This window comes from Macrobrachium nipponense, chromosome 24, assembly GCF_015104395.2.
Source record: "Macrobrachium nipponense isolate FS-2020 chromosome 24, ASM1510439v2, whole genome shotgun sequence".
Lineage (NCBI taxonomy): Eukaryota > Metazoa > Arthropoda > Malacostraca > Decapoda > Palaemonidae > Macrobrachium > Macrobrachium nipponense.
Window position 1 is genome coordinate 20210788 of NC_061091.1, and position 20000 is coordinate 20230787.

General features: G+C 35.8%; 1 long non-coding RNA gene and 1 other non-coding gene across 2 annotated transcripts in view; one reads left to right on the forward strand and one right to left on the reverse strand.

Annotated features, from left to right (window-relative positions):
* LOC135203801 (uncharacterized) overlaps positions 1-20000 on the reverse strand; it is a 1058044-nt gene that overhangs the window by 642854 nt on the left and 395190 nt on the right. The window lies entirely within an intron of this gene.
* Trnal-aag (transfer RNA leucine (anticodon AAG)) lies at positions 7734-7815 on the forward strand. Its single transcript has one exon. It is a non-coding gene; the product is annotated as a tRNA-Leu (tRNA).

Sequence of the window (20000 nt, forward strand, 5' to 3'; positions counted from 1 at the left end):
AGTTTAACACTAACGTTTGCAAATAAAACAAATTTCGCAAACACATCAAATATATTCTTACATTAACAAACTCACAAACTCTTTGTAACTTTTATATACACAAACTCACACGTACACACACTTCCCTGGAATTTTATTATTCTAAAACAAATTGGGAACATTCCTTTAAAATGTCAAAATTCAGTCCTGACATATCCACGTCCTTTTTAAGATAAATATTTCATCAGTGATTCCTAACTTTGAAAAACAAAAAGATTGTTAAGGTACTGGTAGAAAATTCCCAAATCCACTCTGCTATGAAAGATCACTTCTTAACATCCACTTCTTTCACAAATCGAAGGTCATAACTTCACTAGCAGTCTGTAAGATCATCATCATCATCATCAAGACATCACCATAAACACGCTTTGAGTTCCTCTGAAGTTGAAATGAATATTCGGTCGGACAAGTCAGGCAATCTCGTTCTCCCATAAAACGTCAGAATGAGCAAATTCTTCAAAAGGCTAGTGACAAGTGTCAAGGTATTTTCCCGTTTGCCTAATGCCAATAGATTATAAAAGTACTTTTGCGTTCTACCGTTAACCAGTTTTGCCTTTTAAATCTCTCTCTCTCTCTCTCTCTCTCTCTAAAATAATAATATCAAATCAAACATTGTCATTAATATAAATATTTCTTTATGGTACCCTATAAATCCAACTCAAATATAAAAGTGAATGTTTGTATGTTTCTACGATATAGAAATCCGAACCGCTTGACCCATCTATACAAAATCTGGCACGTGTCCATCATTTGGCCCAACTTAAACAATAGGGTAGGTTTCAAACCAGTAACACCTCCTTCTTCCCCCTCCCCCATCCCAGAAGAGGGGCTGGCGTCGCATGTTTCTCTACAAGACATGTCCACGAGGCCATCAGATGGCGTGAAGCTGAGCTGACTTTGACTTGGAGAGGTTCAATCTTGATGCGATTAAGGAGGAAATTTTCTCAGCTTACAGCAGACCATGAAAGCGACTCTGAATGGTACACCTAGTAGGTTCAGTGGGCATGAGGCTGAACTCCAGTAGAACTACACATTATTGGGTAGGAACATCACTTTTATGACGTCACACTATAAATGTCAAAAAACAAACAAAGCAAATAATATCGCCAATATATCAGAGTCCTATAAGACATTAGGCATTTCCGAACCTGTAGATGAGCTATGTTGACATTTAAAAGTTTAATTTTTTAAGGCAACGGATCCAAGGTAGTTACAATAACATCATTGAATAACTACGTATAGACAAATAAATACTTGCTGATGTGTTTAATGCAGGGGTTCTTAATCATCAAATACTTGTAAACTGTAAGATATCTAATGCCCTAAACTGTTTACTTGACCAAGATACTGGTAAACTTTAAGAAATATATCCTAAAATTTTAAGTTTCACCCAGAAAACAAAAGACCAAAATGCTGAACAAATCATACCAAAATCACAATCAGCAGAACTTTATAAATAAGTGATCAAATCCATTACACAGAGCAGCAATGTTAAAACATCGATATCCACAACTAGCACATATACACAACCTGGAGGAGTCGAGTCCTTTGAACAAATGAGAAAAAAGGATCCCGAATCCTGATTCTTTTTCAAAGGAGGAATGTAAGTACTGTAAGCATTGAGAGGAAAAACTCCCAAGAGTAAACACGTCAGTTAAGGAAGCTGCATTCACAGATTTTTCCAATGTCATTCAATGCTTCACCGCTATTTTGCAACACTTACCTCTCTCTCTCTCTCTCTCTCTCACACACACACACACACACACACACACACATATTTCAAGTACACGTTTGAGTAGTATTGACATTAGAATATCTGATGAGACCAGAGGAGATAAAAAATGCTAACTTCATACAACACCCAATGCAAGAATACACAGCCTCAAGTTACACTAGATTCTTAATCGTCATTAGCAGATGTTTAAGCATGAGAGAGAGAGAGAGAGAGAGAGAGAGAGAGAGAGAGAGAGAGAGAGAGAGAGAGGATGCAGCGGTATACGAGCTTTCTGTGATGCCAGGGTTCTGAGAATGCTAAGAATAAACATAGACGACCCATTCATTCAATCTCTCTCTCTCTCTCTCTCTCTCTCTCTTATCTGTTTGCATATTCATTTCTACAAGTTCTCGGTTCTCTCTCTCTCATATATCTGTATCTTAATTCCTATAATGTCTCGCTTCTCTCTCTCTCTCTCTCTCTCTCTCTCTCTCTCTCTCTCTCTCTCAAAGGGCTGGAAGCGGCAATTACAACACTGCCGACAATATGGCTGTTTCCTATTTTAGATAAGAGGGAATGCGTTCGTATCCTTTCCCTAAGAAACACATTCCTTATCTCTTCCATTCCCATTCCGCGTTCCGGCTTTACTCATTGATGCTCCAGTGACGGAGGCTGGACATGAAATCAAGAGAGCTAAAATACACTATTAATTTTCGAGGCAATTTTCTTAAATGAGAACATTTTCATAGGCATTTACTTTTATGAGAACACTTTCAAAGCCATTTTCTTTTATGAAAAAATTTTCATAACCATTTTCTTTCATGAGGACATTTTCAAAGCCATTTTCTTAAATAACATTTTCAAAGCCATTTTCTTAATGATAACATTTTCTTAGCCACTTTCTTAAACGCGAAAATTTTAATAGCAATTTTCTTTAACGAGAACATTTTCATAACCATTTTCTTAAATAAGAACATTTTTCAAAGCCCTTTTCTTAAATGAGAAAATTTTCTTAGCCATTTTCTTATACGAGAATATTTTCGTATCCATTTTCTTACATGAGCACAATTTCATAGCCATTTTCTTAAATAGAACATTTTCATAGTCATTGTCTTGAATGAGAATATTTTCATAGCCGTTTTATTAAATGAGAACATTTTCATAGACATTTTCTTAAATGAGAACATTTTCTGAAATAAAAAACATTTTCTTAACCATTTTCTTCAATAAGGTTATCTGATTTATCTTCACTCTTCTCACAGCATCCTAAAGACGATTATAATTCACTTGAGTCATAAGTAATATCAGTCAGCTATCAGACTAAAGCATAATAAATTAAGAGGAGTTTCCTATTGAAAGCAGAAACCAAATCTCCCTTGTTTTCATCTAAATGACGGGAAACTATTCCACTGACTCGGGCTAACAATTCGTTAAACAAATAAAAGGGAAATGTGTTAACAGCCACTCATAGCATGCTTATTCAGGTAAAAATATGTTTAATGGGAAAAATTAACGAATTTCCATTCAAATTCTTTCCTTCCCAAAATGGAACGTCGTCAACTACTGAACCAACCAACAATTACATTGTATATTAATAAATAGCAAAAGCAACATTAATAAAAGAAAAGGAGTAAAAGTATAACTTTCTATAACTATGAGGATATTATTTCCAAAATGAGGGGCTGAAAATAGTCTTTACAAGCTAAAACATATTCACCTACGCTAGAGGTTTCTAATATTGATAGAATTCAATATATTTCTGCGTCTAACACACACACGCGCGCGCACACACACACACACACACGAGTATGTATCGTCAAGAATGTGAGCTCGAGACTCTTATGTCAGCACGAATTTCTTCTCTGAATTATTGCAACAAAGCGTACAAAGCATGAAGCTTCATACCACAAGCCCCAGTATCTTATAAATTCCGTCTCTCTCCTTATTTACATATCAACAGAAATTACCACCTTATTTATAAATAGTCAGAAATGACCTGAGTAGTTCACGTTGGCCTCAAGAGAAAGAGGGTTACCAAGGGGTTCACAAACCCTCCACTAGAGACTCTACTGCAACTGAACAAGTAATTTAGTATCTAATGAGAAAAAAGGGTTTATCATTTTTCTTAGATAATCAAAAGTGGATTGTGGCGGTCTCTAATGTCTTATTTATCCCTAAAACCACCACTTTGAAGTGAAACTGACTGATTACCACTGCAATTACACACACACACACACCACACACACACACACACATATATATATATATTAATATATATATATATATATATATAGAGAGAGAGAGAGAGAGAGAGAGAGAGAGAGAGAGATTACACACATATACATGCAAATGTGTGTATATTATATGTAATATATATATAAATATATATATATATATATATATATATATAGTATATATATATATATATATAATATTTATATACCCATGTATTTTTATGTGTGTGAGAGAGAGAGAGAGAGAGAAAAAAAAAAGGTGTTGGGGTGTGTGTGTGTGTGTATGATGCACTTCACTATAACTTCCGAAATGGAGGAACCTTTTCGACGAAAGGTTCCTTCCCCCTCCAACACAAACAAACACGAACACAAACTCCACAATCATCGAATACTCTTCTTTTCTATGTTTTCCACGTGTGACCATGCCAGTCCAGAGAGAGAGAGAGAGAGAGAGAGAGAGAGAGAGAGAGAGAGAGAGGCATGAAGCCCAACCTCACAAGAAATAACCAACATCGACCAATCATTGAACCACCGGTTTACAATATTTACATTCCTCTCTCTCTCTCTCTCTCTCTCTCCTCTCTCTCTCTCTCTCTCTCCTTGCCGGTTCGCCTCACACGAGGTCAAGGTCGAAGGAAATTGTTTATGGAGGGAAGGAAGCGAACCACAGGAAAGAGCGAGAGAGAAGGGAGAAGGTGAATAAAACATTTTCTTTCTAATTGGATGCCGGCTTACACAACCACCAAAACACATAGGAAAATGGTGTATGCCAAGTGGAGGTTTGTGGGCATACACATATGTACATAAACCAGAGACGAGACTTCAAGAAACAATTTTACAATCATAACTATACTTTCTGGATAGGTCATTATTATTCCATATGTACGTTAACACGTCTTGTCCATGAAAATTACAAACCTATAACCGAAAACGAAGATACAATCCTATAACCTAAAACTTAGGTACAATTCTATAACGTTAAAACAAAGTTACAATCCTGTAACCTACCACAAAGTTACAATGCTATCACCTAAAACAAAGTTACATTCATACAACCTAAAACAAAGTTAGAATCCTGTAACCTAACACAAAGTTACAATCATATAAAACAAAGTTACAATGCTATAACCTAAAACACATAAACAATCATATAACATAAAGCAAAATTACAATCCTGTAACCTACAAGAAGTTACGATCATATAAGCTAAAACAATCAGGAATACCTTTACACGCCTTCAGGTAATGGTCAGGTCCAAATTCTTACAAAGACAGATATGGATCTAGGCCACCTATGCTATAATAAAGAGCTTGGTGGGAAGCCTTCCTTAATCCGCTCATGAAGCACAAGGTTGAATTTGGCGATGGCTTTCTTGCTAATGAGAGAGGAGTCGTAACATCGTTTCCATGACTGAGGTTTGGTACCTGGCGGGATTTGTCACTCGTCGAAATGTTAAAAGAATTTATATGTATGAATAAGTTTTAAATAATTCCTATTTCCCTTGTGGACAAACGCGACGTCACTGAAATCCTGCCTATTCCTCTTGTCGACAAAAAAGACGTAACTTTTGAAATCGTACCTATTTCACTTGTCGACAAAAGTAAGTTTTTATACTCTCTCTCTCTCTCTCTCTCTCTCTCTCTCTCTCTCTCTCTCTCTCTCTCCTTTACTTTATGGTTCCCAGGTCATTCAGCAAAACAACTCCAGCTATTTCTTCAGAAAAATAAATCTTTTAAGAAATGTTTTCCTTAGAAACCGCGAGCAATAATTCTATTTCCACAACAAACATCACGAATACACGGGGAGTGAAAGCTTTCGATTATCATGCAATACTATTCACCGAACATAGAGCCAAGAGTGGGCCAACCGATTTAAGAAAAGGGATAAAGGCGGCGCATCTGCCAAGGTCATCTGCCCAAACGTCTGACTGTCCCCACGTGGCGGAAGATAGAAGCCTTGCTATCAAGGTTAATCTTCTGACTTCAAGATACACTCACACAAACACACACACACACGTATATAGTATACATACACACACACACACACACACACACACACACACATATATATATATATATATAATATATATATATATATATATATACTATATGTATATATATATATATATATATAACAGAATCACGAAAGTTAGGAACGTGATAAATCCATAAATAAAGATAAATGCCACGAAAAGGAAAAAATAAACGAAGGAGTCTGCGAGATCTTTCGGCTGACAAGCCCTTTACTGAAGCAGCTACTGAGTAGCTGCTTCAGTAAAGGGCTTGTCAGCCGAAAGATCTCGCAGACTCCTTCGTTTATTTTTCCTTCGTGGCATTTATCTTTATATATATATACATATATATATATATATATATATATATATATATATATATATATATATATATATATATATATATCGTCTTGAAAAGATGTATCGAGATTGAATTGTTGTCTCTGCAAGTCCCCATAAACCCTATAAAGAGCAAGAGTACTTATGACCTATCACGAAAACCACTCACTCTCTCTCTCTCTCTCTCTCTCTCTCTCTCTCTCTCTCTCGAAAGAAGTGCAGGACCGGCTGGAGGTCACGAAAGTGGTTATTCCCGATGTTGAGGGGAACATGGTAGACTGGACTCCTTCCAGTTTCGGTTTAAGTGATGAAACCAAAGGAATTCCGCGTGAAAATTAACAAAAAAAGAGTTATATAACATAAATGTTACCCAGCTAACACAACAGGATATTGCACAAGGAAAAACCAATAAGCAAAGGAAAACGTATCCTGAAGCATGCCAAGCAGCTAATAGTACTAAATCAATATGAAAATTAATGTCTATGTTTCCCTTTGTCCGTCTGTTGCTGACAAAAACTTAAATGTTCTGCCACTAAGGTCTTTGTATTACTGAAGTCTTTATAACATGTTCTGATGGATTACTCAGGTCTCTCTACAGCTTTCTTAGTGGATTGCTGAAGTCTCTCGACGAAATTTCCTGGTCGATCAATGAATCTCTACAACATATCGTCGTGGATTACTGAAGAAATCTCTCTACAATATTTACAAGTGGTTTACAGAAGTCTCCTACACTATTTTATAGTGGATTGCTGAAATCTCTCCGCAATATTTCCAAGAAACGCTTTATCCAGTTTGCTCCTACGAAATCACTGTAGATTCATCGATCTGACAACATAGGCAAGCATCAAAAGCTCGGGGTACCTGCCCTTTAAAATGCTACAACACTACCTAATATATCTTGAATTAACCAGTTAAAATCATGATAAACAGTAAGAATACACATCTTTCCTTTAGTAATGAGAAGGAAATTTAGATGGAATGCAGGTCCTGTTAGGAAGAGGGAATATTGGCAAAAAGACTAATTGGTCCTATTATACGATTGCGCAACATGATGGTACAATGGCTTCCATTTACACAATTCTCCTGATACTAGGTTCCAAGTCCTAACTCCAATGGGATTTGGAAAATACATACAATAAAATAAATAAGTAAATAATATAAGTTAATCAATTAAATCAATACATAAACGGTATAACAATTGAAAGTCCTCTAGAAATATTTGCGAATTTCTTTCGACACACCCCTACATAATAATTACGCCTGCTGTTGTTTATGATTAAATTTGCGTTATGCCAGCACGGGCTCTTCCTCATAGAGCAGCCAGCCATATTACATTTAAGTTGGTAAAAAAAAAATAATTGCTTCATTAACCAATGAGCCACGCCCATGATTTTAGGGTAGCGTGGCCGAGCGGTCTAAGGCGCTGGTTTAAGGCACCAGTCTCTTCGGGGGCGTGGGTTCGAATCCCACCGCTGCCAGGGAACTTTTCTACACAATGATAAATATCACATTATATAGAGAATAACCCGGGAAGGTTTTCTAAACAACGACAACCATTATGTAGAGAATCCAAATAACATGGTAGTCTTCTAAACACTACATCACATCATTTAGGGAATAACCCAGGAAGATTTCTAAAAAATAATAAACATGACATATAGAGAAGTGTTCTAAGTAGTAGTAGTAGTAGTGGGTGGGATATGCCTTTGAAACGGCTCCCTTGCTTCTTTTATTCCTCCTTTGTTTGTGTTTGCTTGAGCTTCTTCTCTCTGAAATACCACATTTCTTTTATAAAATCTTTCCGATTCTCCACTTCCTCCCTCATTAGTACTACCAATAAGATTATATTTGCTACTAATTCCTCTTTATTTTCTTGATATGGTTGCTGCATAAAGCTATATCTATTTCTAATTTCATTGTATGCTGGACAGTAAAGTAAGAAATGTTCTAAATTTTCATTTTGTTCCTCACAGTATAAACATTTTGTATCTTCTCCTTTTATCCTATTTCTATCATTTAATCCTAGTATACCTAGTCTGGCCCTACTGATCAGCATTGTTTTTTCAGTGTTATCATACCAGATTTCTTCTCTTATGTTTTCTTTTTATTTTCTGTAGATTCTTAATGTTGACTTTTCATTCATTTCTTTCTGCCATATTTTTCTGTCCCAATTGTTTATTATTTCTCTTAACTGTTTGTCTTTAACTGCTTTCAATTTTACTTAAGTTTATATTTAGTTCTTTCATATACTCTTTTACTTGCATTATCCAGGGGTTTTTTTTTTGTTTTCATACTGATCCATTGTTATCTCATATAGGAGCCTATTTCCACCATTCTTGCAGTGTATGTTTCAGGTAGAAAAGTGTATTCTTCATATCTCTAGATTGGCAGGAAGAAAATATTGCTCTGTATACTTTATTATCTATCTTCTGCAATTCATTTATTGTTTTCTTGTCAAGTTTCATGACTTCCATTGCATACATGAATGAAGGCATCGCTAGTCCTTTCCAGTACAATTTCCTATTTTTACCCTGCTACAGCTTTTATTGATGACTGCATTAGCCATATTTGCCATCTGCTTTGCTTTAATTTGGGCCCTTTTTATTTGTTCTCTGAAGCAGTCTTTCATGTTGTTGATTGTTACTCCTAGGTATTTAATATTCTTAACTATTTTATTCCTTCTATGTGCTCCATATTCTCCACATCATCGATACTGTACCAGTCGTTTATATTATTATGTTACTCTTGTCCTTGTTTATGTTTAGGCCCACCCATTCACCGCGATTTCCATAAGGGTTTTTATTGATTTTGTTATTTCTTCTAGTGTGTGCCTAGTATTAACCCGTCGTCTGCATATAGTAGTGCCACTATCCTTATTACTTCATTTCTGAAACCTTCTGTTGTATTTTCTAATTTTTCTATTATCAGGTACGTTATTAATAGAAAGAATATTGTTGAGCTTATTAGTTACATTTAGTTCTTTTTGTTCTATATTGTTAAGGATAGGCTTGTTACATCATTTGTATATACTTTGCAACTGTATTTATTACTTCCGCATGTAGTCTGTATTTCATCATGACCTCAATGAGCTTTTTCCTATTAACTGAGTCAAATGCTTTTTGGAAGTCTATTGATAATACAAATAATGGGTCCTCCTTTCTTTTTCTGTAAGTTTTCTGTATGCAGTATTGTAAGATATATAAATTATTCGATTTCCTCTCCTTTGTGCTGTTTAAAGCCGGATTGCAGTTCATTCATTTTTCCCATATATTTCTAATATGTTTTTCTATTTGGTTCTCAGGATCCCCATGAAGATTTTATATGATGCATTTGTTAGAGCAATTGGCCTTAGATCTTTGACTGTGGGGTTTTGTTTTTTGGGCGTGAGTGTTGTTTTTTACTTAAACCAGCTTTTCTGCGTTTTCCTGCCCTTCAGTATTTCATTAAACATTCTGCAATTCTTTTTGGAGGTTGTTACTTTGTAAGAGTAATTTGAACAGTACTGGCTTCATTCCATCTGGTCCTGGTGCTTTTTTTTGTCTTCATTTTCTCAAGTTGATTTTTTAACATCTTCTTCTGTTATGTGGATTTCTTCCATGGGTCTAATCTCTGTCTCTGTTTGGTCATAACACCTCCCATGCATATGTTCTCTTAAAGTATATGGCATTTCATCTGCTGTCCTAATCTTTTCACTATTGCTTCCATGTCATGTTTGTACTGTCTTTTCTTGCTTTCATTCCATATCTCTCCTTATTTTGTTTTCTTCTTTTTGGTATAATTGTTTCCCAGAATTTTACCAGCTCTTTCCCTAGGGTTTCGTCCTTCATCTCTTGCTTATTTTCATCGAATATTCTTATCCATTCTTTTTCTGATGTGGTCTTTCCTCTCAGCATGTCTATATATTCCCAGATTTTCCTGTGTCTGTTTTTATCATTCATTATCTCATTTCTAATCTTTTCTTCATATTCTTCATATGCTTTCTTTATTATTATCTGTACTTTTTGTTTTTGTTTAAGATATGCTTCTTCATAGTATCTTCTTTCTTCTATACTTGTGGCTTTCCTTGTAAATTTGTTATATACCCTTCTTTGGCTTATTTCTTTCTTTGTTTCTTTCTGACCCATACTGGTTCTATTTCTTCTTGCTTTTTCTGTCTTTAACCTTCTTTTGATTATCTTCTCTAAGTTATTTGTTTTTGCTTCACTCATTGTTTCTTCCAACTGGGTTAGATCTCCTTTTCTGTCTTGTTGGCTTACTTTATACTCTATATATTTAAGGTATTTTCTGGTAGACTCTTCTGTAACTTTCAAATATTTGATTTCTATGTTTCATTTCTGAATGTTTTCCTACTTTAGTGTTTCATTTTGAATTGTACCTTTATGAGGTGATGATCTGATAGATCATATTCATATTTTCCCTCGTCTATCTCCATACATTCATATTTTTTATACATATTTTGGTTGACTAGGGCAAAGTCTATGGCACTGTTCTGATCTCCTCTGCTCCAGGTTATCTCTCCTTTGCAGCTGGGATCCATTTAATAGCGTTAATCATATTTTTCCATCAAGTCCCATAAATATTTTCCATTTTTGGTCAAGTTCTTGTGTCCCTAGGAAACCTAAATGCCCATTGAAATCCCCAAGGACACTATCATAGGCAGGTCTGTGGATTTTTCTATGGCTACATGTAAGGCGCTTATTATTCGTTTATTTCTTTCTTTATCACTAGTTGACATGTAGACCAGAAATATGTTGAATATTGTTGTTCTAATAATTAACCAACCTTTACTATAAGAATGCTTCTGTTCCGACTTTTCTTTTTCTATCTGGATCTCTCCTTTGTTTCTGTACATTATTAGTAGGCCTCTCCTTTGGTGTCATCTTCATCTCTCATTGAGTCTACCACTCTGATGCTTGTTGGGAATAGTAATTTTTGCTGTTTAAGGTGTGTTTCTGTGATGCACATAATTGTGTTTTCTTTTGTTATCTCCACTAGCTCGATTATTTTTGCTTTTGTCAGTCCTTGGGTGTTTATAAGCTTTATTTCAAGATTTATTGATATATCTTCTGTCTTGCTGCTTATTTTTTCGCTTTCTCTATTTACAAAATTGCTTCTACCATCTAACCCTTTATCTATCTTTTGCAAACCACTTTTTTCTTCTAGGTCTAATAGTCTAAGATTGTTACTAAAGTTACTTCCTACACCTACCTGCCCTAAACTAATTTCCCTTCTACTTCCTCCCTCAGAGCTCTTAACATTACTACTAGATATTCTATTTTCTCCTAAATCTAATTTATTTACACTCCTAAAAATATTATTACTCCCTATCTCTAAATTATTTACAATTCTATCTACTTTACATTTCCCTACCTCTAACTCATTTACACTTCTAACAATTCTTTTGTTTCTATCTATATTCCTCTGGACTTCCTTTTTAGAGCATTCTAGTCGTCTGAAAGTTTTCTCTTCTCTTCAGCTCTCCCTTACTTATGAACCATCCTTCCTCTTTGTTATCCTGCTTTTCTTTAATTCGGATCTTAATATGCTATCTTTTTCTCTTTCTTTAGCAGTCATGTCTGGAACTATAGATATTTTTTTGTAAATATCCTTCTTTGCATTCCTTAGAAATTGAAAAATTGTGTTATCGACAAGTCCTACCTTCTGCCATACTGTTACAGTACACAAAGAATCACAACTGAGCCATTATGCAAAAGTTATATCAGAAGTATGAGACACCATGCTATATCTATAGGAGAAATATGTGCACCATTATGAAATGTTTATGGCAGTTCTAGGCGTTATAACAAAAATCATAGGTACTGCATTTCTAGTAATATATTTCTGCGGGTGTTCCATTTCTTATAAATTTAAAAAAAATTAAAATGTAAATAAATTAGTTTTAATAAATGCGGCGTGCTTGAGAGAGAGAGAGAGAGAGAGAGAGAGAGAGAGAGAGAGACGAGAGAGAGAGAGAGAGCAATGAACGTGTCAGCCGTTTTGACTCGTTCGCTATTGGAAATAAATGCCTACAGTGTCACGTGACCTAGCGTTCCACAACATGCAAGGGGCCACAAAAGTCGAGAGGCACGCGTGACCTCATATATCAATTCTGTTGTATTCGAGTTACATGCGTGTTTACAGTGATCCACCTCAAAAATGTATGTGTATCTATACGTATATGTGTGTACATACATATATTATAGATACATACTATATATACCAAAACGGTAGAGGCCGTCAATTATCAATCTAATATATATATATATTATATATATATATATATATATATATATATATATATGTATATATGTATATATATATATATATATATAATATATATAGATTGATAATTGACGGCCTTCTACGTTTTGGTATATATAGTATGTATCTATATATGTAGTACACACATATAGTATAGATACATACATTTTTGAGGTGGACTGTAAACAGCATGTACTCGAATACAACAGATGGATATGAGTATATATATATGTATATATATGTATATATATATATATAATATATATATATATATACATATAAATATATATATATATATATATAAAAATATATATATATATATATATATATACCAAAACCAAAACGGTAGAAGCCATCCAATTATCAATCAAATTAGTAGGCATGAGGCTGCGAGCCATAAGCCTCGTTGATACGGGACTAGTTTAACAGTCGCTAATGCTAGCGACCTATGAACTACCCCTCTACTTGTCCAGTGTCAACGAAAAGTTAGTAAGCTTACCACTTGCTGGGATAGTCCGGGGTAGTGGTAAGTGAAGTTGATGTCCCGGCTACTTTTCTAGTTACTTTCACAATTATTTCTAATTTGTTTGCCAAAACGACACCTACAGCATCAATTGCTACATCCATGTCATTGGACATCTTGATGGCTACTGGCTGTAAATACTTTCTCGCAAACTACCTTAGTGTCAACACTTACTTGCCGGGTAAGTCAACTTGTAGCTAGCACTAGCGGCTACTAAACTAGCCCCGTGTCAACGAAGCTTTACGCCTTGTTCCTGACCCAAGCAAGTGTTAATAACCATTAACAGCTGTCTGAAAGGACGAAGACGAACTGTAGGCAGGACGCTTTATCAAGTTCCTATTAAACTTGAGTAGAGAGCTTCACCACTCATGTCATTAATTATACATGAAAGTGTTCGGATCAAATTAATATGATAAGTGTTTGTGTCTTTTTTTTTTCATTTGAGCCTAAATCATCTGTTACCACAATCATCTTACCAACATGCTATTTCATTTAATTATTCTGAATATGCAAGTGCAAAAACCTTTCATCTTCGATCAATTTTTATATCTCTGAAAGTGAATTGTTATTTTTCTATAGCTTCCATAAGCAACACACTTCAAACCTTCCCAATAAACATCACCACACTTAAAAAGAATCGAATTTCATCTATCGACACCGACGATAGAATCTTTCCTGTTACTTCTGTCAAGGACGTTGGTCTAAATATAAACGTCGCAATACATCATCATGCGGTTATCTGGACCGGATTACATCGACTGAGCGCACACGTTTATAATCTGCTTCGAGCAATAACAAGCTTTACCTCCAGCTATACCGACGTGGTCACAACCATGCACGGTTGCGTTAATATAATACTCTGCAAAGTTTCCATTCATACTTATATCCGTTATTCGCTATATTTAAAAGACTGGTCATTTTCATAAGAAGGAATGACAATATGTTGATACAAAACGGATCTATGATCAGCCATATCCGGAAAACAGATCATATACATAGGAATGAATCGCAAAAGATTCTACAATGATACAATAACGTATCTGATATTCACCATACTTAAAAGACGAGTAATTTACATCTGAATGAATTAATAAAATCTACAATAAGTCTAAACAAAAACACATCTGCGATTCATCTTAACTTAACGACAGGTCATTTACCTTAGAATGAATCACAATGTCTATACAAAAACGTACCTTTAATTCATTATATCTCACCACAGATGGATCATAAGTCTATACAATAACGCATCTGTAATTTGCCATTTTTGAAAGACAGATAATTTATTTAAATAATAATGAATCGAAAAAGATTCTACAATAAGTCTATGCAATAACGTATATGATATTCATCAAATCTAAAACACAGGTTATTTACAACAGGAGGAATCGCGAAAGTCTACAATAAGCCTATACAAAACCGTATCTTTGATTCATCTTAAAGATAGATCGTTTATCTAAGAATGGGTCACAATAAGTCTAGAGAAAAACGTATCTGTTATTCACCAAATATGCAAGACAGATCATTTAAATAAAAATGAATCACAAGAGTCTACAATAAACCTATACAAACACACATTTGTGATTCACCATAACTTAAGGACAAAGCATTTACATAAGAACGAATAAAAAAGGAGTCTACAGTAAGTCTTTACAAGAGCACATCCTGATATGCATCATACCTTGCAGGTACATCATTTACATGAGAATGAATCAAGAAAGTCTACAATAAGTCTATAGCAAAACAGACTCTAGAAGAAAAACCTTGTAAAAATGTTAATTCTCGTCTCGCACAACTAGAGAAGGATTAACTTTTTCAAGTCAGTTGCTAGGTTCATCTTCATTTACAAAAGGTTTATTTTCACATAAAAACAAATAATTATATAAATCCCGCCCAGTGCTTAACCCTATATTGCCCAACATGACTAATTCGTCATCTAAGTTTCTATTGGCTTTCAATGAGACAGAATAACTCTATACCCCTGTGTCAGTCATGACTAATTCGTCTACTCTTCCACTCCAAGAAAAAAGCAACTGGGAGCTGATTGGTCAAATCTGAGGAGCGCTATGCTCAGTGTAATGTTGACAATTTAGAAAATTGTGAACCTGGATTTTACTGAAAACTTTTCAAGATCATGGATGAATTATCAGATATGTCACTTGTCTCATTTATATTTTTTCTGAAAGTTTATCAGTTCTAGATCACGGAGATACAGCGTCTTCTCAATTTTTGTTGAAACAGAAATTATGAGCAATTATATATTGCTGACATTTTCGTCATGTTAGTCATATCGTTACTGTAACTGCACCCGTATGGTACACTACAATACAATAGTTGAAGTTGTTATAACTTTCTTTGACTTTGAATTTGTTCTTTTTGTTTTTTCTTATCCTTATTATTCATATAATTTTCTTTTTTCTTATCATTATTATTCATAATAAGCCTTGTATGTTCTCTCTCTCTCTCTCTCTCTCTCTCTCTCTCTCTCTCTCTCTCTCTCTCTCTCTCTCTCTCTCTCTCTCTCTCTCTCTCTCTGGCAATTACTTTTTTTTTATTATCATTCATAATACATCTTGCTTTTTTTTAGGGATTGATCCATATTTTACTCAAGAATTAGAACCAAGCAGCTTTGTAGAAAAAATACAGGAATTTTACCCATTGAGCAAGATAATGGGTTGAGTGATGAAGTTCTAATTGGTAATTTAGAGGTTATTCAGGATCAGTCTGCCCTTCCATCAACTTTCTCAAGCACTAGGAGAACTACCCAAGCTTCCCAGCCCTCAAGACGAGTTCTCTGGACTTTGAAACAGACAGCTCCCCTTCACCAGTGCCAGCTTTCATCCCTAATGATGAATGAAGCCTCAAACACCTATGACCCATGGTGTATATTTAGGACACCCGATATGGTACTTCAAGAAGTTTTTCACTCCAGGTATCTTAGATGAAATAGTTCATCAAAGTAATTTGTATGCAACACAAAGAGATGTGAACAAGCCACTTGATCTTAGTAGGGAGGAATTTGAACAATGGCTGGGATTACATATTCATTTCACTATAATTAGAACTCCTCAAACACGACTCCATTGATCTGGGGAATTGTTTGGTAGGTACAGAGATTACAACTGCCATGGTCATGAGCAGATCTAGATGGGAGACTATAAAATCAAACTACATATTCGGGATAATAATGATGAGGTAAACAATGATAAGCTTTTCCAAAGGTAAGACCATTGATAGGATCATTTGAGAAAAGTAAGTTTCAGGAACTTCCAATGAAACAGAATATCTGTATCGACGAGCAGATGGTGCCTTTCAAAGGAAAACATAGCATGAAACAGTACCTATTTAAGAAGCCCAAGGGGGGATTCAAGTTCTTTGTACTTGCAGACAGTGGGGGTCTTATTCATGATTTCATTCCTTATACAGGGTCCATTCAGCCTGTGAATAAAGCAAGGTATTTACCCAGACCCTTGATGCATCTTCAAACATAGTCTTGCACTTGGCTGAGACAATACAAAGTAACAGGATTCATCTTCTCAATTTTGGCAATTGGTTTACATCTGTTCCATTTATAAAACACCTGGCTGAAAGAGGTATCTGGTGCTGTGGAACGGTAAGGCCATGTCGGCTTCCAGGGCTAAAGTTAGTATCAGATACTGTCCTAAAGAAGAAAGGTAGAGGCACATTTGAGGAATGGAAGTCATCTGGTGATGGCAGTCAGTTAACAGCAGTCAAATGGCTTGATAATAAAGGTGTGACCTTGCTCTCCACCTTTGCTGACAGCCAACCAACTCATACTGCACAACGTTTTGACAAAAAAAATGAGGAAAGTTATAGAGATCCCACAGCAGAACATAGTAAAATTGTACAACAAGAACATGGGTGGTGTAGACCTGGCTGACTGTCTGTTATCATTGTACAGAATTCCAGTGAGATCAAAGAAATATTACCATAGACTAGTTTTTCATATGATTGACATGTGCATTTATCAAGCTTGGTTCTCTATAGAAGAGATTATGAAACAACAATGCTTTCACAGGAGAAAAGGCATTCCTTATTGTCCTTCAGAATGTCTGTGTCTGAGTCACTCATTAGGGCAGAAAAGTATGTGCCTAAAAGAGGTCGTCCATCTTCATCTAAGAAAACAGCTGATCCACCCAAGAAGAGGCGTCAACAGATGGGTCAGGTCAGACCACAGAAGGATGTGAGGTTTGACAAAGTAGGTCACTTCCCTGAAGCAAATGATCCTCGTTTGTACTGCTAGCGACTTGGTTGTAAGGGTCGTACAAACATCAGGTGCATGAAATGCAGTCAGTTTGTGCCTAAATAAAAAAATCAACTGCTTTCTGCAGTTCCATACCTAAAACAGTACGACTCTCCCCCTTTCTTTATCCCTAACACTTTCTAATGTAGAGTGAATAGGGAAAAAAATCAAGAATTTCCTTTTCTTCCATAATTTGTTTTTTAAGTTTCATATTATTATAAAAAGATATATTTATGTTTATGTAATAAAGCTATTATTCATTCCAGCTAAGAACAGCAACTTGGTTGCTTCATGTGTTCTAAAAAGTAATAAATCTAGGTACTGTATTTAATGGTAACATTTCATTCCCCTAGTGACCAACATGACTAATTAGTCACATGACTGTATTACTGTATAAATTGTTGTAAACAAAAAAAATTATTGTAAACATTAAGAAAAATTATCGGGACCTTTATCAGCTCTATAAAAGTCTAAAAAACAAAGCATAATTTTTATTACCGAAGGAAAGTATATGCGGTCCATAGGGTTAAATACATTTGCTGTGCTTCAAGTACTTGTTGTCTTCTGCGAATCTTTAGATTCTCTTTGTTTCCCTTGTCCAATTACAGTACATTTTTCGATGAGAGAGAGAGAGAGAGAGAGAGAGAGAGAGAGAGAGAGAGAGAGATTCAAATCTCCTGAGAAAAGTTGGGTTATTTGCAAGAGACAACTCAAATATTAAGTAAATCAATATATTATATATTATATACATTAAATACATACATAAATAATAATAATAATAATTATTATTATTATTATTTTTTTTTTGCTCTATCACAGTCCTCCAATTCGACTGGGTGGTATTTATAGTGTGGGGTTCCGGGTTGCATCCTGCCTCCTTAGGAGTCCATCACTTTTCTTACTATGTGTGCCGTTTGTTTCTAGGATCACACTCCTCTGCATGAGTCCTGGCGCTAACTTCAGCCTCTAGTTTTTCCAGATTCTTTTCAGGGATCTTGGGATCGTGCCTAGTGCTCCTATGATTATGGGTACGATTTCCACTGGCATATCCCATATCCTTCTTATTTCTATTTTCAGATCTTGATACTTATCCACCCTTTCTTTCTCTTCAACTCTGGTATCCCATGGTATTGCGACATCAATGAGTGATACTTTCTTCTTGACTTTGTCAATCAACGTCACGTCTGGTCTGTTTGCAGTATCACCCTATCCGTTCTGATACCATAGTCCAGAGGATCTTTGCCTGATCATTTTCTATCACTCCCTCAGTTGGTGCTCGTACCACTTATTACTGCAAGGTAGCTGATGTTTCTTGCACAGGCTCCAGTGGAGGGCTTTTGCCAATGAATCCATGCCTCTTTTTGTACTGGTTCTGTGCAAGTGCCAGGCATTCGCTTGCTATGAGGTGATTGGTTTCATTTTTCGTATTGCACTTCCTACATATGGGAGAGATGTTATTTCCGTCTATCGTTCTTTGAATATATCTGGTTCTTAGGGCCTGATCTTGTGCCGCTGTTATCATTCCTTCAGTTTCCTTCTTTAGCTCTCCCCTCTGTAGCCATTGCCATGTGTCATCGCTGGCTAGTTCTTTAGTCTGTCTCATGTATTGTCCGTGCATTGGTTTGTTGTGCCAGTCCTCTGTTCTGTCTGTCTTTCTCCTGTCTCTGTATATTTCTGGGTCTTCGTCTACTTTTATTAGTCCTTCTTCCCATGCACTCTTTAGCCACTCGTCTTCACTGGTTTCAGATATTGCCCAGTGCTCTGTTTTCGATGTTGACGCAGTCGTCTATACTTAGTAGTCCTCTCCCTCCTTCCTTTCGTGTTATGTATAGTCTGTCCGTATTTGCTCTTGGGTGTAGTGCTTTGTGTATTGTCATATGTTTTCCTGGTTTTCTGATCTATGCTGCGGAGTTCTGCCTTCGTCCATTTCCACTATTCCTGCGCTGTATCTGATTACTGGCACTTTGGCCCATGTGTTTATGGCTTTTATCACAAAAAAAATTTCCGGCGTTGAGTTTTGACTTGATTATCGCCTTGAGTCTCTGTATATATTCTTTCCTGATCGTGTCCTTCATCTCTTGGTGTTTTATATCCCCTCCTTCCATTATTCCCCGGTATTGTATCCTGCCTCATCTATGTGTTTTTGATGTTGCTCCCATCTGGTAGCTTTATCCCTTCAGTTCTCGTTACTTTGCCTTTTTTGAATGTTGACTAAGGCGCATTTTTCAATTCCAAACTCCATCCTGATGTCCCCAGATACAATCCTTACAGTCTGGATTAGGGTATCTATTTCCTTGATGCTCTTACCATACAGCTTGATGTCGTCCATGAACATCAGATGGTTGATTCTGTTGCCTCTTTTCTTGAGTTGGTACCCGGCATCCATCTTCTGTAGTACTTTTGTCATGGGAATCATGGCTAATACGAAGAGTAGTGGGGACAGTGAGTCGCCCTGGAAGATCCCTCTCCTGATATTAACCTCTGCTAGTCTTATTCCAGAGCTTGTAAGTATTGTATTCCAGTTGCGCATTGTATTTTTGAGGAAGCTGATGGTGTTTTCCTCTGCCCCATATATTTTCAGGCATTCTATTAGCCATGCGTGTGGTATCATTATT